Source organism: Prionailurus bengalensis, chromosome D1, assembly GCF_016509475.1.
Source record: "Prionailurus bengalensis isolate Pbe53 chromosome D1, Fcat_Pben_1.1_paternal_pri, whole genome shotgun sequence".
Classification (NCBI taxonomy): domain Eukaryota; kingdom Metazoa; phylum Chordata; class Mammalia; order Carnivora; family Felidae; genus Prionailurus; species Prionailurus bengalensis.
This window is the reverse complement of record NC_057346.1, coordinates 106744119-106764842: the sequence shown is the minus strand read 5'-3', so window position 1 is coordinate 106764842 and position 20724 is coordinate 106744119. Positions and strand designations below refer to the sequence as shown.

General features: G+C 51.4%; 1 long non-coding RNA gene across 1 annotated transcript in view; it reads left to right on the top strand.

Annotated features, from left to right (window-relative positions):
• The window catches only part of LOC122483883, a 33036-nt gene extending 13041 nt beyond the window's left edge, over window positions 1-19995 (top strand). Inside the window, exon 2 of the long non-coding RNA XR_006297490.1 lies at window positions 19666-19995. This is a non-coding gene — a long non-coding RNA (uncharacterized LOC122483883). The remainder of the gene's footprint in view (window positions 1-19665) is intronic.
• Window positions 19996-20724: the final 729 nt, after the last annotated feature.

Below are 20724 nucleotides of genomic sequence, written 5' to 3'. Positions count from 1 at the left end.
TGCCAGCTGCTTCGTAAACTCTGTAAAGGAAAGTGTCGTGTGTCACACATAGGTTGGCTATTGCTCTGATTGTTTGCGGTGTGGTTCTGTGCCTTTCTTTGGTAGATTTCAATTCTGCAGCTTTAATAATAGGGACAGAGAAAACTGCCGATCCCCTGGGCGTGGTGGCTAAGCTCCTGATGACCGTCAGGAATGAGGCGCTGGACTAGGGACCAGGGATGAAGTGAGTGTAGAGTAGGGGTGGAGGGAGTGAGGCACGGGTGTGGGGTGGGGATTGTGGCAAGAGGGAAACTTCTGGTTGTAAGATACTGGGTGTGGAGTCCTTCCAGGCGTCGGTAAGCCCTAGGGGCCGCCTTAAAATGGGATTATAGAAATAATGTCCCGGGTCCTCTGGTTCAGAATGCAGGCTGTGATGAGGCCGGTTTAGAAAGACTTGTATGTAAAAGTTTACATGTCTGTCACTTAAAGTTTCGCCTTCAGCTATTCAGGAAATTCTACTCTATAAAGTGACTCATTCATTCCCTAAGGATTCTGCACAGCCAGGGTTTTACTGGGTCAACCGCAGAGACATCAATTCCTGGAAGATTGTTTCCATTTTGTCATGGACTATAACTTGGAGGTAATATTTTTGAACACCCAATTACAGAGAACTCGAAATACTTTTTAGAAATTAGCTCTTAAATCCTTAGGTGCTGTCTCCTATGACTATGACAAGTAGACATGCTTTATCATCTCTAGATTTGTTACTTTTTATTTAAAAATTAAAAAAAAAAATTTAAATGTTTATTTTTGAGAGAGAGAGAGGCAGAGTGTGAGCAGTGGAGGGGCAGAGAGAGAGAGAGAGAGAGAGAGAATCCAAAGCAGGCTCCAGGCTCTGAGCTGTCAGCACAGTGCCTGACACAGGGCTTGAACTCACAAGCTGTGAGATCATGACCTGAGCCGAAATTAGATGCTTAACCAACTGAACCACCCAGGTGCCCCTAAAATTTTTTTTAATGCTTATTTATTTATTTTGAGAGAGAAATAGAGAAAGAGAGTGACCATGAGCAGGGGAGGGGCAGAGAGAGAGAGAGAGAGAGAGAGGAAGAGAGAGAGAGAACCTCAAGCAGGCTCCGGACTCTGCTATGGGCCTGATGTGGGATTCAAACTCACAAACCATGAGATCATGACCTGAGCCAAAATCGAGAGTCAGATGCTTAATCAACTGAGCCAGCCAGCCCCTAAATTAGTTACTTTTAATGTGCTTAAAAAAGCAAGTTCACGTCCAATTCTACCACCATACAGACACCTCCCCTCCAGGAAATCCAACTTACCTCCAGTTACCGAGGGAGTCCTTTGGTCTTCTTTCCTTGATCTCAGCCTCTGTCTTCAAAATCCCAGTATTTTCATCTCTCTGCTTTCCCAAGCTCAGGGCTTGGTCTCCTGCTCCTCTCTCACCAGCCACTAAAGAACTTTTTTCCCTCTTTAATTTTATTTATTTCCCCTCTTTAATTTTATCTATCTATCTATCTATCTATCTATCTATCTATCTATTTATTTTTAAAGTAAACTCTACCCCGGACATGGGGCTCGAACTCATAACCCAAAGATCAAGAGTCACACACTCCACCAACCGAGCCAGCCAGATGCACCCCTCCTTTAATCTTTTTAAAAAGATACCACAAAAGCAAATTCTTACCAGTTATTTCAAATAACTCAAAACCGTCTATGGGTGTTTTTTTTTTTGTTTGTTTGTTTTTTTGTTTCGTTTTGTTTTCTTCTGAGAGAGAAATAGAGAACAAGAGGAGGAGGGGCAGAGAGAGGGAGAGACAATCCCAAGCAGGCTCCGTGCTTTCAGTGCAGAGACGGATGCAGGGCTCGAATTCACAAACTGTGAGATCGTGACCCGAGTCGAAGCCGATAGTTGAACGCTTAATCGACTGAGCCACCCAGAGCCCCAAATAACTCAAAACTGCTTAAAATGAAAAGTAAAAGTCACCCCCACTGCCTTTCCAGAGTGGCTTCTACCCTCTCTGGGGAAACTCCCCAGGCTGAAGGCTTCGGGACTGTGTCCGTGGATCCAGGGCTCCAATTCTAGCCCTGGGAGCGCTGGTCCCTCCTTTCTGTTGGACATTGTCATGAGGGTCTCTCGTTTCAGACACAGCATATCTTCAGATTTGTTGGCGGGACCCCCTGTGGATAGGATTTAAGTGACCTGCAAGAGAGTTTTCCTGTGTGTAGCCCTGGGAAATATATTTGAGCTCTGTGTTCCTCAGTTTCCTCATCTGTAACTTGGGGAGTTAGGACACACACCATGGGCCTCAAGCACTCTTTCCTGTAACTCATCTCTGTGTCTAGCCTCCTCTTCCTCAATTCATATTTCTTGTTTCTTTTCCTGCTGTTGTCTTTTTTTTTTTTTTTTTTTTTTTTGTCCAGCAGAAGCACTGGTGTCAAGGTGCAGACATCAAGACATCAGAGAGCTAGGGTCACCTTTGGGCTGGCTAGCTGTGTGACCCTGCCAATCACGTGGCCTTTCTGGACCTGTTTTTTCATGCAAGAAATGAAGGACCAGGACTCTTTGATCTCCAGGAGACTTGCCGGTTCTGACACCCCATGATTCTCCTGACCTCCTCCTACCTAGGGGGTGACCCCTCTGATCGTAAGGGAACCGTGAGCTCTGGGCATTTGCTGCTTTCAGCACAGGGTGGTGGTAGTAGGTTTGGGGCAGGGGACAAACCAGGGAAGCTGGACCCTTCTCTCGAGTCCCTGAGTCAGCTCCTCACGGTCTGACTTCATTTTTTCATTTGGAGTGTTGTGAAATCCCAGAACATCACCCACGCCCACTCTCAACCCTGAGTACATTTGGGGCGCACTCCAACACCAAGTAAGAGCCATTTGGAGATGAGCTTGGAAACCCCTGCTCCTTGTCCTTGTGTGTGACTTTGAAGGGGGGCTGGAATGACTAGCCATCCCGGCTTGCCCTGGACTGTCCCGCGTCCCAGGAACCCCCACAGGGCACACCGGGACGGTCGGTTCCCCTACCGCTCTGCCCTGTCAGGGCCTGGCTCACTTCCTGAGCGGGGTAAGTAAAGGACCCAGCGGGGCAGGGAGACTCAGAATCAGCCGGAACGCTTGGCGGATGCAGATTCCTGGGCCCCACTCTGGAGAGCCTCATCCGGTAGATCTGGGGCGGGGGACTGGGAATTCGCATTTAAAGGCTTCCAGGTGAGTCTGGTGCAGGTGGGTCAGTACCGCACCTTGGGACACACACTGTGCTTGGGGTAATGCGGGGAACAGGGTTGGCTCCTGCCCTCATGTTGCTTGTAACATGGGCAGAAGCCCCAGCAGGGAACTCGGCTCACGTGTGGTAGAATATAATGGACACTGTAACATGACTAGCACGAGGACCAAGATTCTCATTCCTCCTCCCACCCTCCCAAGTAATCCAGTGCTTACAAAGCTCGGCTTTGTTCATTACGAGGGTTGACTTGGCCTTTTTCGGCAGGGGGCCCGCAGGGAGTTTGAGTGAGTTGCCAGAGATGACCGTTCCCTGCAGTTGACGGCAGACTCTCCCGTCCCAGAACTACCCCTGCTCTGTCCGCTGCACCGCGTGACCCTCTGGCGAAAGCGCGCGGGGCCCACCTCTCAGGGGGACCATCTCCACGGCCCACTGTGGCCCTGACCTTCCGGCATGGAGGGCGGGTGAGGAAAAGCAGCCCCGTTCTTGTTCTTGGTAGGGGAGCTGTCATTTCTGTGGCTTACGAGCTGCCCCTTTTTCTAAGGTGAATTGATGAGCTAGAGTCCCCAAGGGCACTTAGTCATGGGGATGGTTTGAAGAGGACCCAAGATGGCCTGGAAAGGGCAAGCTTATTCTCTGGGTTCCGGTGGGTTCCCTCAGTCCCTGCTGCCACAGAACAAAATGGCCGAGGCGTCCCTCAGAGGGGAGGGGAGCAGAGCGACAGCTCCACAGGCCTTCAGATGAGGGACACGAGGTTCTTGGGGTCTTGGAAGGACATGTCACCGCTGGGGCTCCAGGAAGGCCAGCGTCCACGGCAGCCTGGAGCTGTGGGGCCGAGTGTCACCACTGGCCATGCTGACTCATCGAGCTGGTCTGGGAGCTGGGCTGAGGGCGGCTGTCTTAGTCTGGGCGGCTATGAGAGGATAGTATGGACTGGGTAGCTTATTAGCCACAGAAATGTGTTCTTTGTAGCTCTGGAAGCCTGAGGTCAGGGCGCCAGCACAAGTGGGTTCTGGCGAGAGCCCTCTTCTGGGTTGTAGCCTGCCCACTTCTCCCTGTGCCCTCACGCATTGGAAAAAGGTGAGGGAATTCTCGGAGGTCCCTTACCTAAGAGCGCTAATTCCGTCACAAGGATCCCACCCTCATTACTAATCACTTCCCAAAGGCCCCGCCTCCTAATATCATCATGCTGTGGTGGGGGGCAGGTAGGGTTTCAACAGATGAATTTGGGCGGGGGGGGGGGGGGAGAGACACAAACATTCAGTCCGTTGCAGCATCCCTCCAGGGGCTGGTGGCCTGGGCATCCCTAGTTGTGGGGTGTGATGGCTGTGAGCGCCAGCTCTGGAGTCGCCCTCCTTGGGTTGAATCCCGTATCAGTCCGTCACTTGTCAGCTGGGATGACCTTGGGGAAGTCATTGACCTCTCTGGGTGGCAGTTTTCCTATTTGTAAAATGGAGTAAGGTTCCCTGTGCTGTTGAGAGGCTGGAATGAGAGAAGCCTGCAAACGGCTTAGCGCAGTGCCTGACGCACAATAAAAGCTAAGCTTTCTTGTAATTAGTGACAGAAAGTGGCAAAGACCCGGAATGAGGTCTGTTTTCATTTGCTCAGGTTCCCATAACCAAATACCATAGGTTGTATGGTTTAAACAACAGAAAATCATCGTCTCACAGTTCTGGAGGCCGGAAGCCCAAGATGTTGGTGTCGGCAGGTCTGAGTGCTTCTGAGCTCTCTTTCTTTGGCTCGCCGATGGCCGCCTTCCCGCCCCGTCCTCACACGGTCTTTCCTCCATGCATGTTCGTCCTTTGTGTCTCTTTGTGGGCGCAAGTTTCCTCCTCTTACGAAGACACGGGTCAGGCTGGATTAGGGCCCACCCTAATGGGCTTATTGTAACTTAATCACCTCTTTAAAGGCCTTGTCTCCAAATAGAGTCACATTTTGAGGTGATGGGGGTTAGGGCCTCAACATACGGATTTAGGGACACAATTCAGCCCATAACAAGGGCCAGTCTCAGGGCCAGGATATCTGAGGGTCAAGACACAAAAGGCCCCCTCTAGGGAGCCAGACGTGAGAGTGAGGCCCAAGCTTGTCTGGGGGCCCGCGCTGTGGTCGCCCAGACAACCCATCCTATCGGGCCATGCTGCTAAGTGCAGCGTATTTAGGCTTATGGTGGATGGCTGGGTTTGCCTGGGCTCCAGCCTGGCAGGTGTGGTTGAGGTCAGCTCCATGGGTGGAGTGAGGAGGTGAGTGTGGGGATATGGAAGGGAGAGCAGACAGTGGCTCTCGAAGAAACAGGAAGATCACATCCTTGGGAATTGGGAGACAAAACAAAGCCAAGGTTGGGGGCCCTGGGCCCCCGGCGCAGCTCTTTAGGGTCCATAAGACTCTTGCTTGCTTTCAGTGGGGTCAGGAAACCCTTTTAAGGAAGCCAATGTGATAAGTGCTCCAGTGTAGGCATCCATGCATTTTCTTCTGAAGTGCAAATTTGAGCTTCAGCAGAGAACCAGGTGTAGGTCTTCAACTTCTCGGAGCCTTTTTAAGGACAGGCCTGGAGCCCAGAATGTGGGCAGGTGTCAGTCCACTAAATTTCAACCCCAGGATGAGCTTGTGAGGGTCACTTGTCAAGCCCCCACCTCTCCCCTCCCACATTTCTCTGCCACAAGGGTTCCCCCCCCCCGAGCTATTTTGTGGACATCCCCATCATCCTGGCAGATCTGTCCCTGTGGATCACGAAAGCCCGGATTCCTGGACTCAGCATCCCTTTGCCTGCCATCGGGCTTTGATTTTGGCCAGAGGCGCCCCCCTCCGCCCCCAGGATGGAGCAGCCTGTTGCTGGAGCGAGGGTGGGCAGTTCCTGCTGTCACGACCAACATCCCAGCTCCCTCACCTTGATCTTGAGGCTGTTTTGGTTTCAGCCTCTTACTCACATCTTGTATTATTTAAATGGCTTGGGTTTTGATAGTCTCTCTGCTCATAGTCGTCCTGAGCGGGCTGGAGGTTGAACATGGCATTCTTTCCAAACATTTGGCTGCCTCGGAACTGACTTAGCGTTTCTGACCGCGCGCACGGCAGAGGGTATTTGGATGCAGTCCTCCTACAGAGATGTGTTCCTGGGGCAGAGCTCCTGAATCCAGTCTGGAATTCAGACTGTATCGCCTACTTAAAGGGTCTTCTCAAGCCACCCCCTCCTCTGGGGGAGCAGAGGCACCCTGGAACACCAGCTTGTAACCTTCTTGGAAGGCAGCGGTGCGATGCCACGTGCAAGTCCTGGGTTCGAATCCCGGCTCTGCCGTTGATGAGCGGGGTCTCCTGGGGTGTTTCTGAGTCTGTGTCTTTGTTCCTGACACACATTAAGTGCTCAGAAATCATGGCTGATTTTATTTTTATTATTGTTATCACCCGTTCAACGTCCTCAGCCCAAATGGCATTGAGTATAGCGGTTTTCCCTGGAAGGAGGATACGTAACTGCCCTGGGGCCACGCTGGTCATCAGGGAAGCTGAGTGACGAGCTGGACAAGAGCGATAACAGCCAGCTCTGAGGCATCACTTGATGAAAGAGCGATCTGAACCGTGGGAGAAAGTGGAGACAGGTGTAATATATCTTAAGCACTCCTTCTGACATGTCAGGATAACGCTGTTGGCTCTTCTGGAGGCAGTGCCTAGATATGGATGGGGTCTGGAGACGGGATGCTCCTGGGACACCTGACTTTGTTTTGGGTCACTGACGGGCCTAGGGTTTTCCTACTATTCTTGCAAAATTTGCTGAAACCCCTTTTACGACTTCACACGTTCCATCACGTGAGCCCTGGGGAGAGCTCAGACTCCGGGGATGGGGGTTGTCCAAGTCACCTGCTGTCTTTGATCTCTGTCACCCCTCAGCGTGGGAAGTCTTAGGTGGAGGTCAAATAGCACCACGGCAGGGACCGACTGTGAAGGCACTGGTGACCGCTCTGACACTGCCTGCCTGCCTTCCCCACCCTCCAAATAAAAGCAGCTGGTAGGAAACGACAGGAATCCAACCGACCTCCCCAATCCACCATCACGTGGGATCGGAGCCCCCTCTGGAACAGGCATGGTAGGCAGAACTGCAGGCTCCAAGGGGGGTTGCTTCCAAATCCGGCTCTCCACCTTACAAGCCATTCTTAATTAATCTCTGTTTCCCCCTCGCTGGAAAGGCGGACAATAAAACCATGCACATCATAGCACTGTCACACGGATCAGATGAGAGTAGAGGGGCGCCTGGGTGGCTCAGTTGGTTAAGCATCTGACTTCGGCTCAGGTCACGATCTCACAGTTCCTGAGTCCTAGCCCCACGTCAGGCTCTGTGCTGACAGCGTGGAGCCTACTTGGGATCCTCTCTCTGTCTCTGCCTCTCCCCATCTTGCGTGCGCATGCACACTTTCTCTCTCTCTCAAAATAAATCAATAAACTTAAAAAAAGAGAGATGAGATTATAAATGTGAAATACTGGGCAAGTAGGAAGAAATGTTATCTGTTACTGTTCTCACTCTCTTTGGGATGGGATTTGCGATCTGCCCACAGCTATCCTATGATGATTATTATTGAGATTAAAGGCTTTTAGTCTTCTAGAGAGCCTTATTTTTTTAAGTTTATTTATTATTTATTATTTATTTTGAGAGAGAGAGAGAGAGAGAGCTCAAGTTGTGAGGGGGGAACAGAGAGAGAGAGAGAGGGAGAGAGAGAATCCTAAGCAGGCTCTGCACCTGTTAGTACAGACCCTGACTTGGGGCTCAAACTCAGGAACCTCGAGATCATGACCTGAGCTGAAGTTAGATGCTTAACTGACTGAACCACCCAGGTGCCCCTAGAGCCTTATTTATTTATTTTTTTAAGATTTTATTTCTAAGTAAGCTCTACACCCAAGGTGGGGCTGGAACTCACAACCCTGAGATCAAAAGCTGTACAGTCCCCCAACTGAGCCAGCCTGGCGTCCCCTGGAGAGTCTTATAAATAAGCAACTGTTCTAAGCCATCTAGCAACTGTCCTGCCAGGGTGAGGGTCTGGGGCTGTGGAGGGCCCTGGAAGAGACAGTGGACCAGAGAACAACCTTTCTCTGACCCGACATTTTGCCCTGGGCTGTGTTCCCCAAACCACGCAAGTTATTTAAACCGAAGTCTCACCCCCAGGATTGTCTCGCCTCCAGGATTGTTCTGAGTTTCGGGGGAGGAGAGATGGGTTGAGACCCGTCCTTAGAACACGGAGGTGGTAGCGCTGGCCCACAGCTAGAAGGGCTGGCTGAGATGTTGGCTCTTCCTGGAATCCCGAACTGACCTCTCCACCAACCTTCCCCATGACTGCTTTTTGGAAATGTGATGAGCTTTTGATATTTACTTCAGTCAGTGTCGCCGGGTGGCCGCTGCTGCGCTAAGCACCCGGAATGCAAATAGGGGAGAGATGTCCCAGTCTGTAAGTCCAGTGAGCCTAGCTAGGGCTGGCTGGCGGTTCTGGGCCTCTCTGCTGACCACTTCCGGTCTCCTCCCTGGTGGACAAGGGCGAGGAGGGTGCTCTGCTCGTGCGGACAGCAAGGCGCGCGAGGCGTAACAACGTGGTGCCTTCAGGAAATGGGTGGCCCCAGATGGGAGGAGTGGGTGGCGTGGGTGGGCCAGGGAGTCCTAATCTTTGGGGAGGTGGGAGCCACTGGAGGTGTTAATACAGGGAAATGACAGGAGCTGGCTTTTGGTTTTCTTATAATTACAACAGCCATCACAACGATCGGTATTGAGCACTGTCTTGGGATGGGCATCAGCTAAGTGCTTTGCCAAATTCTCTCGTTTAAGCCCCCTTTGCAGACGAGGCTGGGAGGGTCCACAAAGCCCAGTCACGTAGCAGCAGACAAACCCATGTCTATCCAACACCAAAGGCCTTGCTATTAACTGCTCCTCAACCTTCCTGAACCTCGGAGTCCTCCTCTATAATACCTCCTTCACAGGGTTGTCTTCGTAACTTGGGGAGGATGGTTGGCACTTGCCACAGTGCCTGGCATGTTGTAAGTGCTCAGTAAATGTTGGTCACTCTTGTTTTTGTTATTGTTGCTATTATCTGTTGCAGAGAGTGGCCGCGGGCATGCCAGGTGCTGGGTGGTACCTTTGAGTTGGAAACCACATGGGCTGGCGTGAGTAAACTGAGCTAATAAAGCCACTCCTTCCAGAGCAGGGTGCTGACCAGGGTTCAAGGCCGCAGTCTGCCTGCACCCACCCCCGTTGCTGTGGTTACCGACCTGGGCATCTCGTTCTCTCTGTCGCGGGTGCCTCTCCAGCTCAGGTCCGGGTGACCCCGTTCCCACCTGGGATCGTTCCACGACTGCTTCTCTGAGGCTTTCCGCTACGCTCTCTGGTTTCAGTTTTGCTACAGCTGAGCAGGGACCGACCCCACGGGTGGCAGAATGGTGGATGCGTGGGAGGGACCACTGTCCAGGGGGCTGGTGAAAATCTCCAGGGGAGATGAGGTGAAGGCTGGAAGGCCACGGCCATGGGAATGGAAGACAGTTTGGGGGAATATTTTGGGTTTCAACTGATAAGATGATGAGGAGAAGACAAAGGGAGACGGAAAGATAAAGGCTGTCTCTCACTTAAATGGCCATTGTATTCCCTTTTCACGCTGTGCTCGGTGGATCTCATCCATCCCCATGGCTTTACATGCGTTTCTAGGTTGACAATCTCCAAATTCCCAATTCCCTGAGTTCCAGCCTGGAGTACTTAGCTGTCTCTTGGTCTCTTCACTTGGATGGCTCTCAGACATTTCAAACACAACATCTCCAAAACAGAACTCCAAAAACGATCTGCCTGCCTCACCCGCGAACCTGCTTCCCATCTCCCTCAATGATACGACTCTCCCCTGTGTTCAAGCTAGAAAATATGGGGATCATCCTTGGTGATGATCTTCACCCTTGGGAGCCCCCTCAGCAGCTAATCCCATAATTTCTACCTGGGGGTACATCACAAGGGAAGCACGTCCCCTCTCTCCATCTGCACTGCCGCCATCTTGGTCCAGGCCACCCCCATCTCTCAAGGGGGTGACTGTGAGTCCACACTGCCTCCCCCCTTCCACTCTGGCTCTAAATTCCAGCCTCAGTGATCTTTAAGGAACACAAATTCCATGGTTAATCATCTTACCTGATGACTTCCAACTGCACTTAGCACAGCAACAGCACCTTCCCAAGGCTTACTGGGTTCTGCAAGGATCTCAGCTTCATTGGACTCCCCTCCCCTTCACTCACTTCCCTCTCTCTCTCTCTTTTTAAGTTTATTTATTGAGAGAGAGAGAGAGAGAGAGAGAGAGAGAATCCCAAACAGGCTCTGAGCTGTCAGCATGGAGCCCGATACAGGGCTCAGACTCACAAACTGTGAGATCATGACCTGAGCCTATTTGTTCATTGTGTTTATTGGTTGTGTCCCCTGCTAGAGAGTCAAATCTAGGAGGCCAGCCAAGCACATAGAAGTTGCCAGTGGGTATTTGTGGAGTTAGCGAACAGGTAGATGAAGAGGGCACACCCACCCAGGAGCATGGCCCTCCATGGATATGGAGGACAGGGATATTCAAGGGGTGGGCAGAGGGCCTGCCAAGGAGTCAAGGAGACTTGAGAATGAGAGCCAGGAGGGAAATGTCAATAACCAAGAAAGGAGTGACAAGTCGGCTGGGGATGCTTTTGGCTGCAGGTAACGGCAAACGTGTCCAGTGGTATAGACACAGATGAACTTTTTCATAGTCGGAACGTTCAGCGGCCAAGCTCTGGGCCGGTGTTGCTGAGGTGTTCCTGGCCTTCCGTCAGCCTCCAGCATCACATCCTCACACAACTGAGTTCAAAGACAGGAAACAAGGAGCAGCATGGGACAGACATCTTCTGTCTTATTGTTGTACATGTCTCTCTCTTATTGGTGGGGGGTGGAGGGGGGGGGAGGGGCTGTCCCCAGAAGATCCCAACCGACGTCCCTCTATATTCCACTGGTCAGAAAGGATGCATGCCTGCCTGCCCTTGGACCAGGGCCGGTGCCCATCTTGCTGAAATAAAAGAATCTCTTTCCTGTCCTTGAACAAAGTTGGGCTCGTGCCAGCTAAGGAGAAGGGGAATGGCTTTTGAGAAAACAATGCAAAGCGCTTGCCCTAAGCACATTTCATATTTCACATTTCTGTTGGTGTAACTGATGTAGGGAGGTCAGATAGGATGGGTATTGAGCAGTGGCTGCTGGAGTTGATGCTTAAAGACTATGTGTGGCCCTTGAGAGAGCAACTCCCACTGGTTTGGGCTGCCCTCTGTGGGGGCTTAGGAATTAGCGGGAGAAGTTGCGGAGAGCAAGGTAGACCACCAGGAAGTTTGGTGTTAAAGGTAAGAGGAAGGATGGGACGGTCTCTGGCCACAGGAGGCAGACACAAGGAGGTTTTTCCAGTTTGGGGCAAACTTGAAGATGTTTATTGGATGAGCCAAGGAAGCCAGTGGGAGAGAGGGGGAAGCAAGATGGCGTAGTCGATTCCCTTGTCCCCGAAAGAGGCACAGCGATGGGGTCAAGTGCACAAGAGGCGGTGGCTGTTACTAGGCAGAGCAGAGAGGCTTTTCTGGAGACTCAGATGCCTTCTGAGATGGGAGAAGGGTGGCAGGATGGTGAAGATGCCCAGGAGGGATGAAGATTCCCTTCACTCTCCTTTGTGGGACAATGGGTTCATTCAGAGAGTGAACCTGTGAACTTGACCTTTCCAGCACTTTTGTTTTAACAATCGGATATAACAGACTAAACAAAAACAAAAACAAAAACAACCTCCACCCCCAAAACCCAATCCATTTGTGTGGTCCTCCCCTGGGAAGTCCAAGGACAAAGCCTGATCCTTGGGTTTTCTTGTTCAGACAGCCTCACAGCACACGGTCAGGGGAGTGGTCATTCCATCATGCCGTCCAGAGACTGCAGGTCACTTAACAGACCACGCGGAGCTTCCAGATCCTGCAGCCGATGGGCAGCAGGGTGGAGGGGGTGGGGCACACGGATTAGGGCACAGAGGACTTGGGTCCCAGGTCCAGACGGACCACATACAAGCTGGGGTTCACTGGTGTCCTCCAAGCCTGCAACCCCATCTGCAGAGGGTTGGAGGGTGACAGCTCGTCTTCTCCCTCCTCTGCCCGCAGGTTTACAACGCGCATGCTCCTTACAGGGAATTAGGGGAATGCCTTCCTGCCCCCTCCACCAGCCCTCGCTGGGGAGTTTTGACTCTGCTCAGTACCCGTTGGAACAGGACGGTGTTTTCTTTCACCACTCACCCTGGTCCCTCACTGCTGGCATCTTTTCCCCTTTGTTTTTGGGAATGATGGCAGAGGGCCCAGCTAGGACGATTGAGAGCCAAACCTTTCTCCTCTATTTATCCTCATGGTAGCCATGGAGGCAGCAAAAAGCAAGCAGAAGTTTGACTAGATATATGAGCTCAATATTCCACAACATTTGAAGCTGGTGCCTACTTACGTAGGAGGCATAACACACAACATTATGTTAAAATGAAGAATAGCCCCAACAGGGGGGAGGAAAAAAAGTGCATTTTTAAGAAAAAATTCTCAGCGGGAACATTCAGATGCTAAGTTGGTAAGATTGACATCGGCTCCGCGTGTCTCCCCTTCGACAGCGCGTTAGTGTCCGTCCCCATGGTGTCCTGTGTCTCGGGGTGCAAGTTCTGAAGGGGACACATCTTCTCTCGGGTCACTCTTTTTATCTGACATGTGGGGGTGACTCCAGGAGGGCTCTGCGCGTGTCTCATGGTGTCGTAGGGGAGGCTGATGTTCGTAAGAAGCGCGGAGCGGGATCATTTTAGTCCCGTCAAAACTGCCCCAGTCAGATCAGTCCTGCCCGGCGCTCGGTCACCTGGACCCCCCTTCGTCACGACTAAAACGTGACTAGTGGTAGCGTCTCCCTCGTGGGGTGGCTGTGGGGGTTCCATGAGTCTACACCTGTAAAACGTCTAGGAAAGCGCCCAGAGGGTATCAGTTAGTCAACCGGCAAACACAGAGTGCCTGTAGCTTGTCGGCTGTGCCTCGTGGGAAGGAAGCCCCAGAGGGCGGCTCTGTGTCTAGGAATCAGCATCTAGCTGGAGAAAGAACACGGACCTGGTGGGAATCAGTAGACAACCAGTGCAGCCTCCAAGCCCTGCCTTTCCCCGCGGCCTGGACGTCCTGGAGGGCCAGCAACTGCTGGGTGGGGTGTGCTGTCGGCCCAGCCCTGCTTACTCTCCTGGCAGCCAAAGCCAGGAGAAAGGAGAATCTGGTATTCATTGTGTGGTTGTTTCTAATTTCCTTCTGCTTTCGAGATCCTCTTCTGACGGAGAACAATGCCCTGAACAAGGCTCCGGCTTCCTTGGCCAGGCACCCGCCCTGCTGTGGGGGAGGCGGCGCCCAAGAGAATGCAATGGCGGGCACTCCAAGGGCAGAGGGCCTTTGACTCCTGTCCTCTGAGAGTGCTGGGGATGGCGAATCCCAGCCTCTTGTTTGCTGTTAGATCCCTGGGGCTTTGAGCGAGTCCTCTGCCCTCCCCTAGACACCCCCCCCCCACCCCATCTCATTTATGAGTATTGTTTTTAAACTGTCCCTATTTGCCAAGGAAGGACAGTCCTCCCTGTATCACCTTCCGGGGCCACCAGGCTGGGCCATGTACCCCAGCAGGAGGGGGTGGTGTTGGGTCCTTGACAGCATTGCCCTGGCCAGGGCCAGCTCACAGCCCGGCACCTGGGAGGGATCCTCAGCAGAGGGTCCTGGGCGGACATTCCACCCCCCCACCCCCCCAGCCAGTGATGTGCAAATTTTGTGGAGGCAGAAGACCCAGGACTGGGTCCAAAGAAAGGGCGGGGTTTCCTCATTCCTTTCTGTCTTCATATTTGGCCTCTTCTTGTTTGTGGGTCTCAGTACGTTTATCGGCCTCACCGGGTTTCTCCGGAAAGTGGAGAGAACCCAGAAGTGAGTGACCTTCATGTGGAATGGGGCCAGAGGAGGCCGGAGGGCTGACTAGGTTCTCCCAATCCGCAGGGCTTTACTGCGGGAGGTGCTGTGGGGGCGGCAGGTGGGAATCGGAGGCACAAGGGCTCCAGCAGCGAGGTCGCCTCTGAGCTGGGACCAGACTGGGTGGGTCGCCCATGCTTAAGTCCATCCGGTGCCCCCGTCACCCTCGCTGCACATCCACATGCCCTCCGTGCCCTGTTCATTTCATCATCCTCTTGAAGTAGATTTATTAAAAAAAAAAAATCCTCACATTTAATTAAAAAGAAATCTTTGTCACTACCATAAATGCTATCCGACAAAATGTCTAGTAATTGTCGACACAAGTTCGTAGCGGTGAAAATGCAAACATTCATCACGGAGCTGCTAAAATCTTGGGCTTTGTGTACGTTCCTGGTGGTCTCCGTGGGTGTCTGGTGGTGATGTTGGGGGTGAGCTTGACGTTGGCGAGATGTAATGAGTGGGGTGATTCGCGCCGACTGGTGACCCCATCAAAGACGTTTCGGGAAAGCCTCCCTGCTGCTCGACCAGAGGCCCCCCCGCAACGTGTCAGCATCTTCAACGTGGGGGACACGTAGTGTCTCTTTCAGAGGCTGGGCGAGGTTGGACTGAATTCATCTAAGGTGGTGTGAACAGTGCCTAGTGCATAGTAAGCGCTCAGTTAAGTGCTAACAGCCGCCATAACTTGGGAGATCCCAGCTGAGGGCTGCCCTGGGGGGGGGGTCCCCTCAGCGGCAGGCTTGGCGACAGGGGCGGGGAAAGACGTGATCTCCAGGCCCCTCCCGCTCTCCACCCATCTCTCTTGCTCTCCAACTCCCCCGTTGGAACAGGTGCGGCCAGGCGGGATGCCCATCAGTTCCCTCATGATTAGAGAATTAAAACGAAGATGTGGTCATGGCATGAGTCATCGCGAAACTCCCCTGTTGGGATGGGTGGTCGTCTGTGTCCCCTGGAGGCTCTGGAATGGACTCTCAGGGACGACCGCTGGTGTGCACACGCTGGGGGCTTGTCGGATCTGCATCTGCTGCTGTGTCTGAGCAGCCCTGGTTGTTTCTGGAATGGGATGTGTGGCTTGGAGGGAGAAAGTTGCTGTGGGAAGCAGTCCCAGGTTCCCTGGTGGGACTGGAAATTCTGCCTCAAGCCCTGGAATTTGGACTTCCTGTTTGGCCTGGCTTTGTTCCCCCACATATTTGGCTCTGGCACATCCTCTCCCTCCCCTCTCGGGATCCGTTTCCTCATCTGTAAGATGAGGGGGTTGCACTAGATCGTATCTAAGGCTGCTTTAAGCTTGAAAAAGCTATGATTTGCCTCCCACTCCCTCACTGTTCCCTCAGGCCTCTTGATTGACAGAAGGAAGGTGGGAAGGAAACAGGAGGAACCAGAAGAGCCAGGAAGCTGAAGAGCGGGGCGGGCTCGTCCTCCAGCATACTGGATGGGCCCACCGCACAGGCTTTTCCAGCCCCCAAATCCGAGGCGCTGAGGCTGGGATAAGCCTGCGTCAGGGGAGGAAGGGGCGAAGGGAGGAAAAAGCAAAGGTGTCATAGTAAGTGCCCTAGAGATGGCAAGTGGCTATCTTATGGGGTCAGTGGCAAATAAATGATGATAAAAGGGCAAATCCGGGGAGAAAAGAACACGCTCAGGGGAAGGGTTTATAAAGAGGGACCGTGAGAGTTGCTAGGATGGGAAGAATGTGTGGCAAAGTGATCACAGCTCGGGTTGTGGGAGTAGGCTGCCGGCTGGAGAGTGTCAACAGGGTTGGGGGGACAGATGGCCTCCCTTCTCCTTTCCAGGTCATTTTGCAAGATGCCCCTTCCCCTCATTAGGGGTGCCTCCTCTGGAATTACAGCAATGCAGTCAGTGCGTAATGGCGTCTGTGGACGCTCTAAGGCGGCCTTAGGATAACGGGCTAGATGGCCCAAAGACAGGTGGACATTATCCTGTGAGTAATGACACGTGAGCCAGTCATGGTGAGTTTTTCCATGCGACCTGTGCTCCTTATTGAAATAGCAGCCAATAGGTTGTCTCCAAGTCTAGAGGAAGATACTTAGAAAGCGAGAGTAAAAGAAATTAACATAGAGAGGATGTCTTCATGACCTTGGGGTGGGCAAAGATGTCTAAAACAGAACACCCAGAGCACTAACCACAGAAGAAAATTGATAGCATTTTATGAAAAATTACCACCTCTCTTCGTCAAGAAGTACTATTAAAAACATGGAAAGGCAGGATGCCTGGGTGGCTCAGTCGGTTCAGCATCTGACTCTTGGCTTTGGCTCAGGTTGTGATCTCCCAGTTCGTGGGATCGAGCCCTGAGTCCGGCTCCGGACTGAGCATGGAGCCTGCTTAAGATTCTCTCTCTCCCTCTCTCTCTGCCCCCGCCCCCCCGCCCGTGTTCTCTCTCTCACTCTCTTTCTCAAAATAAATAAACAAACCGTTAAAAAAAAATCACGAAAAGGCGAGCCTCAGACCCGGAAGAAGAAATCTGTAACACATATATCCAACCAAGTATTTGTTTTCAGGATATATATAGAACAACTGTAAATCAGTAAGAAAAAGACAATGACCCCATAAAAATTGGACAAGAGGCTTAACAGACACTCATAAGATAGTCTATCCAGGTGACCAAACAAACTATAAAAAGGTAAGCAACATCATTCATTACTCATGGGGAAAATGCGCATCAAAACCACAAGGAAATATCACCACACACCCACCAGGATGGCTAAAAAGAAAAGAGTGACAATACCAGGTGTGACTGAAATGCGGAGCCATTGGAACTATCACACCTTGCTGTGGGGGAGTGTTGAAAGGCACAATCACGGAGGAAAAGTGTTTGGTAGATTCTGTTTCAGCTAACGATATGTCTGTTCCATAACTCAGTCATGCCCCTCCTGGGTACATGTATCCAAGAGATAGGATGACACAGAGATGTGATGGACAAAAATGTTCAAAGGCACAGTCTCCAAACTCGAAACACCCCACATTCCCATCAACTAGAGATTGAGGCAATAAACGGTGGTAGATGCATACAGTAGAGTATACACCACAGTGAGAGAGATTATGTGTTACAGGATCACTGATATGAAGGTCAAGAAGAGGCGAAGCTAAAACACGAAGAGTAAACTCATAGTTATATATCTGGTGGAGGTATGGACTGAGAAGGTGCATGAGAGAACCTTGTGCAGCGCTAGAAATATTCTAGGCCGGACCGGGGTGGTCCTGTATGAGTGCATATGCATGTAAATGATTATCGTGCTGTCCCTTTAAGATGAACGCATTTTATTTTATTTTACTGTTGTATTTATGTTTTCATTTTAATTTTTTTTCAACGTTTTTTATTTATTTTGGGACAGAGAGAGACAGAGCATGAACGGGGGAGAGGCAGAGAGAGAGGGAGACACAGAATCGGAAACAGGCTCCAGGCTCCGAGCCATCAGCCCAGAGCCTGACGCGGGGCTCGAACTCCCGGACCGCGAGATCGTGACCTGGCTGAAGTCGGACGCTTAACCGACTGCGCCACCCAGGCGCCCCTATGTTTTCATTTTAATTCCAGGTAACGTATATATACGTATAACGTATACGTATAACGTAGTGTTATATTAGTGTCAGGTATGGAATAGTGTATGTAATTCAACACTTCCGTACATCACCCTGTGCTCATCACAAGTGCATTCCTCATGCCCTCTCCTGTATTTGTGTTATACTTCGATTTAAAAAAATGGAAAGGACGACCTGGGTGGCTCAGTCGGTTGAGCGTCCAACTCTTGATTTCGGCTCAGGTCATGATCTCACGGTTGTGGGGTTGAGCCCTGGAGTCGGGCTCCCGGCTGAGCCTGGGGCCTGCTTGAGACTCTCTCTTTCCTTTTCTCTCTCTGCCCCTCCCCCCTGCTTGTGTGCACGTGCGCTTGTTCCCTTTCTCTCTCTAAAGAACAAAACAAAACGAAACACTGAATGGGGAAACTTCCCATGAATTTATTCTAGTTGGGAGACGACCTGTGGTTTCCCATTCACCTGCTCATCCTAACTGTTCTGGGTTGTAAGTTCTCTGAGAAGGAAATACTGAGCATTGGCCACAGCAGTGAATATCGTGAGCCAAGCCTGGGCCTCATCCCTGCTCCTCTGAAATTGGGAGGCTCTCGGGAAGTTATTTAACTTTTCAAAGCCTTTGTTTCCTTGTCTGTGAAAACGGGACTGTGGTACTTACCTTACAGTTTCATCGCGAGGGTTGAATGAGGTCATACCTAAGAAGCACTCAGCTCAGCACCCGGGTCATAGCAAGTGCTCAGTAAAGGACTGGGTAGAAATGGCAAAGCCAACACTGAACTGATTCTACCTAGGTCTCTTAAAGAGGCTCAGCACCTTTCTCCTCGAAACGATTTAGCACACGTTTGAAAAAAAAGTTACGCTAACGTTATCTCCACAAAGTAGAGCCATTTTGTGGATGCGGCGGAATCTCAGTGCTTCAGTAAGGTGTGGGGGAAGGAGGTCATTTTCAGCTGGACTGGGCAGAGAGAGGTGTTAAAGCTGGGGGGACTGTCAGCAATGGGTAAGATTTTTGTCACAGAGAGAGGACCAGGAAGGTCATTCAAATTTGGGGGTTGGGGGAGGGAGGTGGTACCCGGAGGGCAAAGGTGGAGTCTGGGAATGGCGAGCGGGCCATTTTGAGGTGGCGCCTAAGATTTATGGAGGATCTAGTGGAAGATGAGGTTGGAAAGGAAGACTGGCTCAGATGAGGTTCCCCCCTGCCAAGGAACCCAGACGTTTTCTACAGGAAGAGGAGTCGCTGACCATTGCTGAGCAGGGAAGGTACAAGATGAAGCCGGGATGTGCAGACCCACAGGGGAGGTCAAAGTGACTGGGCCAGGAGGCCATTGAGGAGGGGAAGCATGCAGGTTCAGGTGGGAAGGAGTTATATGTGATCTGGGCAGAAGCAGCGGGATGGAAATGAAAGGGTAAATAGATGGGGAGGAGCGGGGTTGGACTCCTGAAGCCTTGGAGCCAATTTCTTGAGTATATGAAGCAGAGAGAAGGTCGGTGCGGGGATGCCAATGAAAGGGATTTCTCAACGGTTCCACCAACCGGGGGGCGGGGGGGGGGGATGCATCTCATCCCTTCCCGGGCCCTCACCTTCAAAGTCTGCTATTTGCACGTCCCCAAGAACACACTGCCCTCTTCCGGGTTCAGGCTTAGTACGGGACGCCCAAAGAACGGACACAGCCTTTCTACAAACTTCCTTTCCACCCTCGCCGCCTGGGAACCACACGGAGGGAGGTGTGTCAAGACCAAAACTGAGCCAACAGCAGAACCGGTTCCCAGTCTCCCCCTCCCAGAGACACAAGAGTTTGGATGCTCTGCCGAGGGGTCGGAAGGGTCTTTCGGCAGCCTGCGCAAAGCTAAGGAACGGCCTCCTGATTTTATGGAGAGACGCAAACCGTGTTTGGAATAAATATCCCTTGGTTATTGTTGTTTTACAGGGCTGTAGCAGTGGCCAGGAAGAAAACCGCCCCCTCTGAAAGTTGTTTTGGTGACTGTTCTTTGGAGCATTGTTCTAAAAATGGGAAATTACATATTGCCGTGCCAAAGGAAACAAACACCTGCAATTAAAGGAATACCTACCACGAGGTGGCTCTCAGAGCCCCAGCCAGTTCTGGACGCGGGGCTGTTACACAAGTTTCACTTGGTGCTTTCTTCACTTTTAAGGGGATCGGGTGCTTCTCCATTTGTAACCAGGGTGGGCTTTGGCGACTACGGGGCTCCGGTGATTGTCTTTTACTCATTCACTCAATAAACATCGATCGAGCATCTCCGTGGGGTCAGTGTTGATGGATTTCACGATTCCCTTCTCTGGCCTTGTTAAAAATCACCCAGAGAATTGGCCGCAGGCAGGCGGCTTTCTGGTTACTTTTTGTCAATTTTCAGAGTCAGTGCACGACTTCCGCCTCTAAATGATGGGCAGCTAGAGAGAACCCCCCCAGCGCATTCTCTCCTTCCTCTTCTTTCTCCTCTCCCCCTCTCCCTCCTTTCTCATTCTACTCTATTGATCTACAAAAATAAAAACGCTATTCTTAACATGTCAGTCAATACATTTCTTTACACATATGATTTTTCAAACTTTCCAGTTATGGGACTACATACAGAAATTCTTGTTCTAGGTGTGAGACGTCAAAAGGTAATTTTTGGGGGGCACCTGGGTGGCTTGGTTGGTTGAGTGTCCGACTTTGGCTCAGGTCATGATCTCACGGTTCGTGGGTTCAAGTCCCACGTCGGGCTCTGTGCTAACGGCTCAGAGCCTGGAGCCTGCTCTGCATTCTGTGCCCCTTCCCTGCTCACACACTCTCTCTCAACAATAAATGTTAAAAAAAACCTTAAAAACTAGTATTTTTGGTTATCTGGTTAATAGTTGACATTTATCAACATTGATATAACTGCAAAATAATCAGGTCTTGAAATTCATCACGTGTGAAATGAATACATTTTGGATAGATTTGTGGTTTAGAGAGATTCCAGTTCCATAAGCTGATCTCATCTCTGCT